At 42.3% G+C, this 16,499-nt stretch overlaps 1 protein-coding gene across 6 annotated transcripts in view; it reads right to left on the bottom strand.

The window, feature by feature from the left end:
* Positions 1-16,499, bottom strand: part of SOCS5 (suppressor of cytokine signaling 5) — an 82,244-nt gene that overhangs the window by 16,347 nt on the left and 49,398 nt on the right. For 3 of the 6 annotated variants that reach the window (XR_004496806.1, XR_001520355.3, XR_004496807.1), the window contains 2 exons: positions 14,789-14,980; positions 5,617-5,906 (listed from right to left, as the gene is read on the bottom strand). The gene's annotated coding sequence lies outside the window, so the exon portion shown is untranslated. Of the gene's footprint in view, positions 1-5,616; positions 5,907-8,597; positions 8,910-14,788; positions 14,981-15,281; positions 16,430-16,499 lie in introns of those variants that run through there. The other 3 variants (XR_004496808.1, XR_004496809.1, XR_001520366.3) reach the window with 3 other exon arrangements.

Below are 16,499 nucleotides of genomic sequence, written 5' to 3'. Positions count from 1 at the left end.
CAGCACAAATATGTTCATCAGCACTACCACCTAGTCCTTCTGGAGTACAGTAGGTACTCATGATTCTTTGTGACCATTAAGCAGTTGGATTTCCTGCAGCCCTGATAATAAATTTATTGCTGTCTTCTGTAAAAGCAGGAGAGTGCATTTAACTATCTATCATACTGTCTGTCACAAGAGCAAATCTAAGATTTTTTTCCATCTCAGAATGCATCGGGGCAAGTGAGGCACTTGAAGCCTTGGACTTTAACTGATATTTCATCCAGACAGTGTAACACTTTGTGAGTCCATCAAGCCCCTGGCACTGGTAGAAGAATGCTCAGCAAAATCACCACAGAGCAACTGGGCATCATTTGAAAGTAAGTCCCATCTCTGACATCCCTCCTCTGCCTAAGCAAGCTCTACACACTGCAGCAGCCAAGTTGCACTGCAAAAGGGACTTTCCCAGAGCAAAGGCAATGCCAAGCCTTTGCAAGTGAGCACTGTGCAGGTGCAAAATGGCTGGAGGCAATCAGAGGGGTCAGACAGGCCCCAAGACAGGGAGGTTTTGCAAGGACATGGCATGAAAACTGCTGAAACTGCTCTTCTACAGACAGGAGGAAGAGAAGGGAGGCCCACCTCTGACAGGTGTGCAGAGGGCAAGGCTGGGTTAAAAATAAAGCAGTGCCACCAGGACATTTTGGCTCCACATGTCCTGCAGCTCTGTCTGTGCCACCAGGTCTCCCTTGCGCTATCTGGATCTCCCTATAGCCCCTTTCTGGGGCAAGTCCTCTGCTGCCTGTGAGCACTGCTGAGCTTCCATTGTTCCCAGGTCTCTGCCATCGAAACAGGCCACCTGTTTTCACAAAACTCAAGGTGAAGCATGGACAGAGACTCTCCAACTAATTAAAGTTAGAAAATGTATGTTTATTAATTATGATGCCAGGCACATGGGAAGTAACCTCCCAAAGACATGTGCAAAATTCACAGAGCTTCTGCTCTGTTTTTATCCACAAAAACCTTACATATTCATATAATTACCCAATATGCCTATACATATGCATTATCTAACCCTGCCTATGCCCACTTCATATTAAAACGAGTTCAAAGTCCTTTCATGCTGACGCAGTCCTTTCTTCAAAATGGGTCAGTGGGTTTTGAAATGGGCCAGTGGTCTTCTAAGATGAAGGCAGGGATGTCTTCCTCACATTAAATTTTTCACCTTTGTCTTCTTGGCAGACTCTGGTCCCTTGGCCATAGACCAAACTCACCAACCTGGTTCTGGCTGGTTTTGGGGCCCAGGTGTAGTTACGGTTTCTTCATCTTTACAATACCCTATCCTCCCCATCCTGCTTCTACAAATACAACAAAGTCAAGCAAATTATACATTGTCTTAGCTCTAACTAGCTCCATCTGCTAATAATTAACCCTTTTACATTGCTTCTGCTCTTCTTACTAAACTCTTATTACATATTGCTTCTATCCTCCTAGCTAAAGTCTTAATTCTTTGGTTCCTTTAAACCTTTGATTCAAAGGTATTTAGTATTTTTATCTTGAGAGTGGTCAGAAGGCAGATGTATTTCCCTGGGAAACCAGGCTAAGAACAGACCCATAGTCTTCCATGTCTTTTGAGCAATATAATTAATCTGGGAACTGCTGCATTAGAGCACACCTTAATGTTGCTGAGGGAGGAGAAACCAGCTCCCAGTCACCTTCCACATTACTGTGGAAAGGTTAAAGACAACATTTAGTGAGATCTAAATCAATCAGGATCTGCTTTAGCATCAGTCCCTTTTGAAACATCTTGACACCCACTCTGCCAGCAAAGACCAGCAAAGCATTTGTGCTCCCTTACTAGCCCAGAAAACCCCAGTCACAGTAGTATTACACTGTAAGCCTTTCCAATCCTTTGACAGTTCTACATTAGACTGTTTTAAAAGGGCCAGATGACTCCTGTCACCAAAAAGTATGATTTGGCTCTAAGTCTATAAATTCTGTGCTCAGTGCCTGGATAGATGAGATCTGCTGGTGTGACACAGTTCCTTGTATTCCCCTCTCTTCCCACAATGAGAAGGAAACCTCCCTTTCCACATCATTTCCTATAACTGTTTTTCCTTGGTCTCAGAACAGATTGATCAGCTATAGGATCCAAGACCAGCTTTGTGTCCACCCTGCTAAGGCTTTCTAGAAATTACTTTGTTCCAGTGTGGATCACCCAGACTGTGGCATAACTGGAAACTTCAGTGTTTATTAATTTTCATTTTCAGTGATAAGTGATTTTTAAAGGAATAATTGCTTCCAGATGTCATGCATGTTTTGCTCTGAAGGAATATTGCAATCTCTATTAAGGTTACAAAGCAGGAGAGATTGTTTTTCCCTATCCAAGGGGTTCTCTCAAGAGGATTTGGGAACATTGTGTCTCCCATATGGACCCTGAAACTCTTTCTTGGTTGTATGACATATTTCATAAAGCTGAAATGTTGAATTTGCATCTGTGATACAATTTTTGGGTTGCTCTGTAGGGAGAGAATTTTACTGGGGTCTTAGAGAAAGGCACAGTCAAAAACAGCCAACCCTAGAAGACTTAGATCTCCACTTTTACAGGAGCATCTTCACAGTACGTGGAGATACTGATCATGCCAAGTCCTCTCTGACTTCAGAGTGCAAAGGCTGGAAAAGATAGAAGAACCTGAAGAAGAGGCATAAGTAAAAAATAAAACTGCCACTATGGGCATTCTCAGTAGTGACTGGTTTTAAATGCATTTCTTTAGTCAGGTGATTTCTGTGCTTCTACTCTTATAAGATGTCCACACATATAAGTACAGAATTTATCTAGCACCAGTGAAGATTAGGTCAGAGCATAGAAGAAATACCATGTTATACCTTATGACAATCAATAGTTACATTATCCAGACTTTGAGAGGATGCTCCAAATTACTCCTTTCAAAGTTGCATCTATTCGGGTGCTCTGCTTTCAAGAGCCCTGCTCTGTCACACTAGGTAACAAGGGCTCCTGGATCTGTTAACCTATATTTCCAGTTCCAGAAAACATTATTTCCATAAACATAATTGCTTGTTGAAAGGCAGATGTGTTTTACACATCTCACACAACACCAGCGTGAGCAAGATTCCACATGAGGCCCATGGAAAGAAGGATGGGAAGAGAGCACCTTCTCCAGGACACAAAAAAAGAACCTATTTTGGACACAGGTAGACCAGCTAAAACACTCATACCAACATGAAAATGACTGATGAAGACAGAAGTTGCATTTCGTTGTCTATAAAGTCCTAAAAGTTTGCTTATTTGCAAGGAAACCTTGTATGACACCCAACTACACTTGTAAATTCCTGAAAAATGCTGGGCAGGTGCAAGTGAAATGTGGCAGCTTTGGGGAAAAAAATTAGTAGTTAAGTTGGTAAGAGAAAGCTTTGATAAGACTTAAATGCACTATTTGAACCTTTCTGCAATGGAATGATTAATTTTCTATTTTTGAAAACATTCTTTCAATTCTGTGTCATGCAGAAAATGCATCATTTGATTAGCAAAATCTATTAACTTTTCTTTATGTCTTGTATCAAGAAAAAATTCAAAACTGCAAATGAAATACCCACAAAATTAAAAATGAAGTTATCTCTCTGCCTTACAACTAAGAGTAGGTGGTGTTGAAAACTGTCCTAATAACACAGGACAAGACTGACAGGACTAAAAAAAGGGGCTAGAAAAAAAAAAAAAAACAGAGCTAGAAATAAACTGGCCTCTGCATCAGAGCATTCCATAATAGGCAGGAAAATATGTTCCTTTTTCTGCAGAAATAGATTATACAGAACACCATAATTTTGTGTACAACACCTACTTCAAAACAGCCCAAAAAGCTGTAATACCTAAAATAAGAAAATTACCAAACTTATGTCCATGTTCAGCAAAACTCCAATTTCAATGCTATATCACATGAATAGTTATTAAGTACATGCTAAAATATACTGTTAAAGGCAAAGAAACATGGGTCTAACTTCAAGGCTTGACTGGGTAAGTCAGAAGTACATCCAGGAAAGTTTAGTCTGTGTTTAAGAGATTCCTTAAATGGGGATAGTTAATTTTAGTTGAGGGCATTCAAAGCTGAAGCACCACAAAACTCGTGATACTGCTGGGAACAGGCTGTAGCATCTAAATCTGCACCCCTAAAAGCATTTTAAACAATAAACAACTAAAATATTACTGAGAGATGATATGCTAAGCATTCAACCAATGGATTGTATCTAAGAATTATTGCAGATGGTGGTAGGGCCACTTCTCAGCACAAGCTGTCCCTTCACATTTTCCCGTTTTCAGCTGTTTAGAACTTTTTAAAGAAATAGACTTTTTTTTTTTCTGCTAAATGTCTGATGCAATTAGATATCACTTTCAATCAAAGAAGACCTTGCCATCATTACCAAGACAAGCTTCTGAAATGTACTGTTTTGCCCGTGTTAAAAGTTGTCCACAATTTACCCAGTTTGTTGAAAAGTCCTATTGCTTCCAAAATATTAAAGCCTGGGAGTGGGATTTGGCATAGACCATCACAATAAAGAATGCCCTTTTTGGCATCCCCACAAACATTGTCCCAAACCTGACAATGCCATGGTGAAAAGTGATCACAGTTCATGCAGGGCCATGAGACCCTTGTCTCAAGGTTCAGGGAAAAATCTTCTGACATTCAGCTGCACCAGAATGATGCATAACACTTCTCTGTGTAAACTGACTTTACATTTATTAATTTAATCTGATTATTTAATTTAATCTGATTATTTTAATTTGATATTCCCAGGTGCTCATGCGCTTCAAGTTCCTTAAATTATGCTATGACATCTTATAAAGGTCATCGAACCACCCACAAAGCCTTTACACACAAGTATACAATAACAAGTATAGAAAAAAATCACTGTGCCACCTAATTGTTCCTCTAAATACTTGCATTTTAATTAAAAGCAATATAAAATAAGTATAAGAAATAGACTGCAAAAGGAAAAGAAAAAAAAAAAAAAAAGAGGGTTTTTTTTTTCCTTAACAGCCCATGGTGACCACAGCTCACATTTGTGTAACAGGCACTTGCTCTGCATTAGATTTGGTTTCACAGGTCCCATAAGCACAAGCAGTGCCAGGAGAAACTATGCTGTGGCTCAGTACCAGGGATACACATTGCTTTTGCACATTTTAAGTAATACTAGGTACTTTTTTTATTTGTAGCTGCACTAGCAGGTGTTATTGTAGCATCTGGAGTATGTACTATATGAAGATCCAATTCAAATTCATGGTTAGGCTAATTTTAAGTCTCCACTTTAAAACAGAACTAAGCCTTGACAGTGCCCAATCCTTCAACATGGCTAATTTTAAGAGGCAGAAATACTATGAGATCTGATATTTTGCAAGATTTCCCATCCACATGTCTTCCAGCTTGAGAAGCAATTCAGAACCACAGTTATGGGCATGAATCGAAGCTTCAAAGATACAACGTGGATTAATCTCTATTTTAATTCCCACTTCTGGGTATTACAAAACACTTCTTTCTGGTTTTGAAGCTTCTGACTTTATCACTCTAAATTTGGAGATGATACCTCTTGGTTCATTAATTAAATAAATTAAATACTTAATGACCTTACCTGGCAATTAGCTTTCCTTGCTCTTCTGATTTACATGAAGAAGGCAGCATTGCCCTGCCTAGCCCACATGGATCAGCAGTGCTGACAGCTGGTGAAAAGCAGAGATCACTGTCCTTCAGGGGTGATGTCCCTCTAGGATCTTCTTTCCAGCTGCGACTTTTGGGTCTTCTTCTCTCTGTGCTAGGACATCTCAGAAATTCTCTAAATCTGCGTCTGCCAAGGTGGAAGCAGTGATTTGAGCACTGGAAGACTGCCAGGTCAAACCCCTGATGTCATCAATATGCAGACACCTGTTAAAATGAACAATGATGAGTTCTGTATACTGGCATTCCATGGTCCAGTTTGAGACTGATGAAGCATCTCTAAGTATCCTTTGATAGAGTATAATAGCAGCTTGTTTAGATTGAGTTAGTTTGCAATGGAGATTACACCTTTTTTTGTAAGATGCAGGACACAATGGGAGTTCAAGTAATCTCTAGCTTCTAAATTTTTCAGCAACACAGCAGATGAAGTTGTGGAGGACCAGAATAGTTCCAAGAAAGTGTCAGTGATTCAATGCACCATGCTCTAAGAAAACAGACCCCTGGGAAGGATGCATGCCAGTGGTCTGACAACATCTCCAGCCACATAGTAGTGATACGATGTTCATTTCTCTGAGGACCTGGCAAATGACATTTCCTGCCAGGCTCTTTGGATGCCCCTCTGGACAGGGATGGATTCTTCTAGAACAGATGTTTCAGAGCCCAAAAAGGAGCCTTGCTTTGGCTTCCCTGACCTTTTCATCAGCCCTCTGAAAATGTGGCAGGGAGAGAAGCTGCTTTTCCTGACATCATTCATCTACCAAAATCAGTAACCCCTCCACAGTGCTCCTGCAGCCTTGCCTGGCCCCAAGGCCATGAAGCAGGAGCGTCATGGGCATCAACCTGCCCCTAAATCATGCCCTGAGCAAAACCCATTACTGTGAATGGTGATGAGAGCAACCAGGGCAGCAGTGGTAAGCAAACCTGAGACCCCTGAGAGGGCTTTGCCATCAGAAATGTGGAATAGTCTATTTCAGCTGAAAGCGACTTACAGTTCATCTAATCCAGTTGCCTGAGCAAACAAGATGTCATACAAAATATTAAACATAAACATTATTTCTGATATTTTCTCACTTCTAAGTTTCAGAAATTGCAACTATATCTACTAAATCTGTAAATTTGCATATGTTGTTTATTAGATTTTTTGCAATCTTTCTCATTGCTGAAGGGTTAAACATGGTGTCCTTATATCCTGATGCTTATAAATAATTAAGGACAAAGCAGAACTCTTCACTAAAAGCTACTATAGTCTTTTCCAGAACTGATTTCTAATCCTTTCCAGGACAGCTGCACAATTCAATATTTTAAAAAGTGTTGAATCATATTTCACAACTTGCCAGCTGACTTCCAGGACAGAGGGGTGCGTGGTCCTGGCATGGAGGGCACAGCCTCAGCACCAGCCTTCTTGGAGAACCTAGCTCTGCTTGGTGCCAGTGCCTCAAGCAGCAGGGGCTCAGGAAGGACCATTTCCCAGCCCATCCAAAAGGACACAAGGATTTATTGGTCTGGCTACAGGGAGGGAGGGAGTGCTGCTATAGGGACGCTCCTACACAAATTTGGAGAGGGAAAAGAAGTCACAGCTGAGAGGGAAGTGCTGATTGCCAAGGCCAAGGTGACCACCTCAGCCCCTCTTCCTTCCTTTCAGCTCTGCACCTTCCCCTCCTTGTAGATCACAGTGAGAGGTGACAAAGGGCACTAAGGGAATTAGCTGGCTGAGCTCAAACAAGCAAGTTGGTACACAGTAGGTCCAAAAAGCTGACTTGTAAAAAAAAAAAAAAAAATAAAACCAACAAAAAACTAGAAAGGTCAAAATAGTGACCCCCACATCAGAAATGCCTTCCCCTGTAATGGTACAGTCACTGACACATTTTTCCTTCTCTTGTTTTTTCATTTATCTTGCAAATCAATCCATCTACTTTCAAACCAAACATGCAAGTAAATATGAAGTGTTGCATTCCACAGCTTCAGGATCATGTCCAGGGAGGCTACAGTTACTGGTAACCAACATGGGACTCAATGAGATGGGCTTCTGCTTGGTTAAACTCAGGAAACCGTTTATTCAGGAATTAACACAGGAACTCAGTTTAAATCCAGAGACAGAGAACAGAACAGAGCCAGGGTGGAGTTTAAGGTCAGGGACTAAGAGGATCACAGCAGGGAAGAAACCCCAGGGGCACAAAACCAATCAGAACACCCTGGACTGCCACCCTAGGAGGGTCTGGGGGCGAGGCAACTCTTCCCGGGCTCACAGGGCACATCCCTCGAGGCAGAGGAATGGAATTTACTCTTTCCGGGATTTAAAGCCACACCTCTCACTTTAACAATACATATCTGAAACTAAATCTTTACGTCCCTGATCGGAGACACCTCACAATGAAGATTATTAGGATTATTTTTTTTCCCCTAGAGCAAATTAAACAGCTGGAGGTTACATTTTTATTATTCACCAGGCGTAACATAAAGCAGTTGGCTGCACACGCAGCCGTGCAATGTTTCACTGGGCTGATGCAGCAAAATCAAGGAACTTGTGTCTTGCACCCAGCTGCAAATGTCAGAGAGGCTCCTGAATGCCACGGAATTTGTGGCAACTGTCACACTAGAAGAGCTGATGGAAGTGTAGTGGAAGTACACAATTCGGTCACATTAAACATTGAGAAAATACCAGAGGAGCTCCACATGCCAACTACAAGTGAGTGACACTGGAAAACAGCTCCTAGCTGGCAAACGCCATCCCAGCATCACTGCATAATTTCTACTAAAAGTTCACAGATGAAGTCTGCGGTTGCAGACGTGTGAGCAATCATCCAAACAGAGGGAGTAGTAACATTTTCCCACAAGGCAGAGCAGAGAGATAGGCAAGCACCAAAGACAGGTTTATTCCTACTGGGAAGCCAACACTACCTCTTGTTCTGGAGGGGCTGGGCACTGCATTCCTTCAGGAGGGTTTCCTTTAGGGCCAGAAGAACAAGATGAAGCAGTGATGCACACAGCAGAAGCTTCAGACTTGCGTAGGCTTTTTTTCCATGTACAGCGACTAGATCTCCTAGCCCTACCACAGGAGTAAAAGTGTTTGCAGTGTCTTTATCATTGCATCCACACAGTACAAAGTATGTCCCTGGCCAGAGATGGACTGGTGAGAAACGCACAGCCCACTCTGCTTACAGAAAGCCTTTCACATCCTGTCAGCATCACTGAACTGTGTTTAGCTGAGTCTAGTCTTGCAAACCTGAAATCAAAGGTAGTTGTCAGTTGCAAGGTAGCTGTTATCACAGATAACAGATGCTCCATTGCACAGTATTTGGTGCTCACCATAAATTCCACTGAAAAGATTTCTATGCCCTTTCCACAATGGTGATAATTATTTAAAACATTAATAAAAGGGCTCTGTACAGGACAATCTCTATACAGGCAATGCTGCATGGGGAGAGAACAGACCGTAACACATAAACATCAACCCTGTGAGAAGCGTCAGTCTACATCTTTTTACTCCCATGTATCTTGAAGTTATTGAGTCCACTGATTACAAAAGAATGTTTGATTTTGCCTGTGATCAAACACATACCCGTGATGCAGCAGCAAGCAGTGTACCTCAGGGAAATGTCACACAGTTTTTAGGATGGTGAGTGGGCAGAACAGCTTTCTCAGCACATGAATTAACACCTCAATTCTTTGAAAGTTTCCATTTTTTCCAATTTCTTCACCAGGGTTTTTCAGTAGAAACACTAGTTGTCACGATCAGCAATCTGGTTGCAGTATCTTCTCTGCATGCATCCTCACAGAGCATCCCCATGGTTCACCCCCAAACACAAGAGCAAGGCTATTCCTTGCACTTTCAGGTCAGCCCTTTAGCACAGGCCAAGAGCAGCATCTCATCCCAAAGGCAGCTGTCAGAAGGGCACAGGCAGATATGAATGCAGGAAGTAACCTCCTAAGGTATTCCTGCTGCTGCAGTGCCCATGACCAGGGTCTGAGAGCAAAGCCACACACTAGCACACATTAAGAACCAAACTCCAAAGTATTTTGAATTGTGAAAATTAATCTAAGTTCCAGCCCAGAACAAAGACGGTAAAGTTATGACACTCTCATAAATCAGATTTAGTATGGTCTGTCATGGCACAAGATTACAACATCACACTTTCACAGAATGGTTAAGATTGGAAAGAGACCACTGGAAGTCATCTAGTTCCCTGTCAAGCAAGTGTCCCCCAAAGCAAGTTATTGAAGAATGTGTCCAGATAGCTTTTGAATATCTCCAAAGAGAGAGATTCCACAACCTTTCTAGGCAATCTGTTCCAGTGCTTGGTCACCCACACAGTAAAGAAATTCTTACTCATGTTCAGATGGAATTTCTCATACATCAGTTTCTGCCCATTGCCTTTTGTCCTATTGTTGGGCAACACCAAGCAGAGCGTAGCTCCATCCTCTTGGCACTCTCCCTTCAGCTACTGACAGATATGGATGAGGTTCTCTCTCTGTCATCTTCTCTCAAGGCTGAACAGACCCAGCTCCCTCAGACTGTCCTCATACATGAGATGCTCCAGTCCCTTAATCATCTTTATTACCCTCGGCTGGACCCCCTCCAGGGCCTTTCATGTCCCTCTTATCCTGAGGAGCCCAGAACTGGACACAGCACTCTAGACACGGCCTCACCAGGGCCGTGAGGGGTCCCCTCCGGGCTGGGGAAGGAGGCAGCGGGCTGTGTGGGAGCCAGGCGGGCTCTGGCTGTTCCCTCTCGCAGCTGCCGGGCCTTGATCCCTGGGCACAGCCCGACCCGTGCGGGAGGGCTGGCGGCCGGATCCTCCTCCCGGGACAAGGCCTCACTCCCGACCCCTGCCCCTGGTTACAACACATCAGGCTGTAATAGACGGCTGGGCTTCGGCAGCAGAGAGTGCCATGGAAGAAGAGAAGCAAACTGAAATGCTCCACACCCCCAGGATGTGGGGTGGTCCACTGAGAGCAAGAGCTCATCAAAACAGGCCAAGCCTAACCTAGAGGAGACCTGGGACAGAGGAGCTTGCATGTCTGATACATAGCAAAGCAACCAAAAGCCTTAACCAAAAATAATTTAATTAGCTTCTATTTAGCATAACTTTCCCTCCCTTACTCCACATGCCATCCCCAAGACCCCAGCCTGCTTGGGTTTTGTAGAATAATTTTAGGGCTCCATGTTTCTGACCAGATCTCATCTACTGTGACATGTGACAGAACCCAGTGAGTGGAAGGCTCCAACCCACAGATACCCAAGAAAATCTAAGATTTCCTTACTGCTCATGCAGTTTTCTCAGACTGTTTGTCAAAAGTTATTGGTGGCTATTTTTTAAATGGAAAAAGTAGTAAGAAAATAGCTTTGCAGCATATTGGGCTAGCAGATTGTTCAGACACTGTACAGGGACAATAAAGCCTTTAGGATCCTTTAATCGACATATATAATGAATGTAGCTGTCAAACTTTTGTGCAGCGATTTTATTTTGTATTGGCATGCTATTTCACTGGCTAGGGTTTGCATAAAAGGAACAATTCACATTGTTGTGGTGCTGCTATTTAAAGAGCCTAGAGGACAGTGGCATCACTATAATATAATTATTAATATTCACATTTCTTTTGAAATACATAATTGTGTATGGAACCTATACTACATGCACATCTTCATGCAGGGGAGAAAGGCATTGTTCTACAGTGAGAAGGGGGCCTGGAGCTGCTGGGAGTTGTTCATTCACTGATTCATTATGTAGCCTTTGAAAAGGCACTTAGTCACTCTGCAGTTTAGTGTTTCTCTCTGTGGAGCAGAGAATAACGCCTCAACACAAACTGCAATCACGCTTATCAGTGAGAGTAGCAGAGGTCACAGAGTCAGCATGGGGTCAAGGGGCTGCTCTGAGCAGCCCTTGTGTGCACAAAGCCCAGGACAGCTGTGCTCTTCTGAAACAGCTTCTTTTTCCTACCAGAGCAGTGGCAGGGTCAGCTTGGGCGACTGAAGACAGCAGTTGCTGCTCACCCACTACCTTTCTTTGGTTATGAACAATTACTTGCCAAGACATCACTAGCCTCAGAGAAAACAGGCAGAAAGCTACTGAGAGGACAAAGCAAAATATAAAGGAGAGGAAGCAAAAAAAAATCTACATAAGCAAGGATGACCCTCCCACTGTATTTGCTTTGGAGTCAAGCCCACAAGTGGGTTGTGTATCTGAAGATGGAAATACAAAGACATGTCCTGTTCCCTGGGGAAAGGTAAGCAACTTCTCAAATTATCTTTACGGGGTATTATTAGCCTCACTCTAACACTGATGCACCCCATGCCCAAAGGCGCAGCCCACACACATTGTAACCATAAAAAGAGATACTCATAGCTCTGCAGTTCGTAGAAGTGCTGGGCCCATGCTCTGGTACCAGTATATTTTTCAAAAAAGAAAAAAAAAGGAAAAAAAAAAAAAGAAAAAAGAAAAAAAAGTCTATGTAGTAACTGAGGGCATGGAAAGGACATGGACAAGAACTTGGAAAGAGCATGAAAATCCAGCTTGGAGTGCTGATGTCAATAGGCACACAATTTCAGAGTGTTAACAGGTTTGTTTGTTCAATCATTCCTATATTCATTTTCAGTTCTAGAGATAGGAACTCCGTGTCTATCCCCAAATTAATAGTATTGTCTGAGACAAAGCCAACCTGGTATGACTTGTCAGAGCTTTTCCTAGTCCATCTATGTAATAAAGCATCAGGAAGCAGAATATACAGGAGTATACAACCAGGAAGCAGAACAGGAGTTTTATGTCCCTGTTACCTGAGTCCTAAAATACAGAGAAAGGAGACAGGGCACAGAGCAAAGAATGAAGCCTTGTCCCCATTCTCATCACAGCCCTGTAAGGCTTTAACACAAAATATATAAATATATGGTGAAACATCTAGGGGAGACAGAGGGGCACAGAGGGGTTCTGCAGATGGACTTCAAAGGTGGAAAAAGAGTACCACCAAACAAAAAAAGTTGGCAATACAAATTACTTCAGGCCAAACTCCAATACATAACTATAGATTCCATATATAGATCCAGCCTTAAGCCCAAGAGCAATACAGGTGGGGAGAGAGGAGCCTGGGTGATTGAAACTGCATATTTAAGCAGTTCAGGGTAGCTGAAAATAGCACTGATGCCTCTGGATTTCTGTGTTCATTATTTAAGGTGAACATACAAAACTCAGAGTACAGGAGCCCAAGGATGTTCCTCATTGGCTTCAAGCAGACAGTTTCCCAAAAGCAGCACTTGTTGGTTTCCTTGGTTTGCTGACCAGCCGTGCCACCTCCCATCTCTGCTGCCATGGTGCTCAGCCTTCCCCAGTGTCAACAACATGGCATGTTACTCTACTTTGCCAAACTTTAATACTGAGAATTTCATTCTGAACAGCTCAGCATCTGCTTTAGCCAATATAGTTCAGCCATTTCCAGGAATACTATTAAAGGAAAAATATACTGCTTGGCACATGTTAAATAAATCCAGGCAACCTTTTATTTGAGGATCTCTAGCTTCAGAAGAGAAATTTTGAAATTTGTCAGAGAAGTGACCTTTGTGGTAAAAACGTGTCTATCCCTATTAAAACCTACCTAAACTTGGCCAGATTACAGAGCAAGGAAATACTACAGTTAAGGATGCAGTAAAGACCTTTTAGAATTGCAGTTACTTTCTGTTTCTGCTGTGGGCAAGAGGTCCCTTTCTCCTGCAGAGCTACAGTTTGCACTCACCCATTACCTTGGCCTTTTGCCTGCACAGTCCTCCATGGCTGGATGATGAAATTACAGAGCCAAGGGTGAGTGGAGAAACCAGCATTCCATATATTCTCATATTTTTCTGATACTGGACAGCCTCATCTGCCACACAGCCCAGGTTTATTGTCAGCATCATGAGTGCTGAGCAGGTACGAGGACACTGCAGAAAACAAACTGAATAAATCAGGGCAATTACAATACATAGATGCACAGCTGGAAGAATTAATGTCAATCAGACAATGGCATTGCAGACTGTTGTGAGATGCCTCAGGGAGGCAAAGAGTTAGTTTCAGATAACCATTGTTAAAGAAGAGGCATGGCTGTAAGCCATGTGTGTGAATTTTGACCCCCTGTGTTGGGGGATGGGCATGTGAGCCCTGGATGAAGTTACCCCACCCCAAACCCCTTGTGAAGGGTGGCCCAGGAGTTCTGATTGGGTTTGAGCTCCTGGGGTTTCTCCCTTGCTGTGTTTCTAGTGGTCCCTAACCCTGAATTCCACCCTAGTTCTGTTCCTCAAAACCCATCACCCTGCCTTTGTTTGAGGCTCTCTGTTCTGGATCTGAATTTGTTCCCATGCTGAATAAATGGTTTCATGAACAGAAGTCCGTCTTGTTCCTGTTCCATGCTGGTCCCCAGAACCCTGCGGCTTCCCTGGACATGATTCTGAGGTTGTGGACTGCAACAGCAGACATCTCCAAATAATGAAGACTTGAATGTGTTGTCTCAATAAAACTCTCTGAATGAGGTTTGTGTGAAGTATAAGGAGAGTTTCTGAAAGAAATATAAATATAGGCCATCATTCTGAAAACCTTCACAACCGCAGTCTCTTACATTCAGGCACCATCTCACTGACTTTGCTACAAAATCAAGGCCATTCATGTTAAAAGCAAAGACAAGAACATCTGCTCAAACTGATGTGTTTTAACTGTATTAGTTAATTATCCAGACAATTCTTATGTCATGGAAATGCAGTTTGGACACTGGCAGATAAATGCTCTTGCATTAAATAGGGAGAAATCAGTATTTGCTGTTGTGTCTTTGGCATGAATGGGAGTGACATGAGTAGGTGGGCTGCAGGCTCCCATTCATCTCGTACAAATAGGGATTAAGAGGATTTACAGGTTTACAATGAAAGCACTCACCTGATTGATAGTTGCAACATTTCAGTAATTTTGCAGTCCTATCTTGTGGAAAAAGGACAAAGCTAACCAACTTCCACTTAGACCATGCTATTCCTTCAAGGATATAAAGCCCAGCACATCAAGGAAACTGTTTCAAGACAAGGAAAAAGATCTATGGAGGAATCACTCAAAGCAACCATTAGGAAAAAAAAAAGGTCCCACCTTTCCCACAAGGGTATCTTCCCAATCTTCAGCACTCTATGCAGTCCTTTTGTGTATCCACGTGTGGGATCTCAGGACTCATGTCCGTATACCAAGAACTGGCATGTCATCATCATCCTAGAGAATGATTTCAGTTCATGAAGTGCTGCTAGGAGAAGGATTATAATTCTTCTCACCAAAAGACTTGCTAGGCTACAAAGGAGAGTACAAGGAAAAGTTAAGTTCTTTGTTCAGGATACGTACACTATCCCCTTTCCTCACCCATAAAGCAGGAGCAGCACAGAACTTATATACATATACAGAAGTTCTATATCTATATATAGATTATATACTTCAGGATAGATGGATAGATAGATAGATAGATAGATAGATAGATAGATAGATAGATATAGATCTGTGTATTATTATATACATGCTTCAGGCCTGGTTAAAGCATGGTGCAGAGCAGAGGGAATTTGTGGGGCTTTAGTTCCATGGGAGAAGGAAATAATACCTCCTGCAGAAGGTAGAGTGTCCATGCAGACTGCAAAAGGCACTCAACAAACAATCTTGGTTTGTCACTCAAGTGCTTTGTTAACAATTCATCCTGAACAACCAGGCAAGGAAGAAGTGAGCTTGTCCTCACCTTAAGTGCATTGGCTGCATTAAAAAGAAAAAGCTCAATGGGGAGCCAGTGCAAGGGGGAATCTTCCCACCTGCAGTGCTGCAGGATGCTCTTCCTAGGAGCAGGAGCCAGGATTATGCATCACAACAGCAGGTATGGCTGGAACAGGTATGGGCCAACCCAGCCACACATGGACCGTGTATTACATTTTTCATTAGTAGAACCCATAACCTTTACACAGTAGTTGCCTCCCAAATGAAGAAAATGCAACATAAAAAGCATTTGGGTGACTTCCTGATGGGTGACTGCAGAGCCACAGGCTCATCTAAGCTCTTCCACGCACCCAGGTTTGGAGTGTCTGCAAAATCCTTTTTTTCCTCTTATATCTCTGAATGGTTCAGGCAGCATGGCTAGCCATTTTGAGGGGACTTCAACAAAATTACACGCTTGATGATTATATGTTTTTGCCTACAAGACAACTTTGATATGCTTTGTGAAACACATACTTTCATGGAAATCTGAGGAGGAAAACCACATAACCAAGAACAGTAAAATATTGTTCTGTTTGGAACAGACAACTTTAACAAGACTGTTTTAATGGGAAGAAGATTTGGTAGATATTTTTAAATGTTGGCAGCTGTTTTTGCTAAACAAAATTTTATTATATCATTCATTGCATAGATTGCTAATTGCAAAAACCCATTATTTGAGACCCAACAAATACCATTCTAATGTTAAGAGAAATCCCTTGACTTCCATGTGCAGGTTTGGAGACTGTGATACAAGGTCAAGCCATTTGTGTGTGTAAAGACTCCCTAGTACTTAATTTTTCCAGGTGCCACTTAGTGCCACTTAGCTATTTGAAGGACGACTTGAGTTATTCAATGCTTCAACAAAGGACTGCACAGAATGACCATGTTCTTCTTCCCTTCTAAGAGTTACATAAGCAGATTATGATAGACTGGCATTTAAGAAAACAAAGAGAAACACCTAAGGAAGTTAAAACCACTGGAGGCTGATGGGAGTTTTTCTCCTGGCCAACAGCTGGCCATTTCTAAGAATTGACAGCAGTTTTAACCATTGAAAAGTGAGATCAACCTGTGAACA

This window comes from Parus major, chromosome 3 (genome assembly GCF_001522545.3).
Source record: "Parus major isolate Abel chromosome 3, Parus_major1.1, whole genome shotgun sequence".
Taxonomy (NCBI): domain Eukaryota; kingdom Metazoa; phylum Chordata; class Aves; order Passeriformes; family Paridae; genus Parus; species Parus major.
Note: the sequence above shows the minus strand (reverse complement) of the source record. Positions and strands in the feature narration are given on the sequence as shown.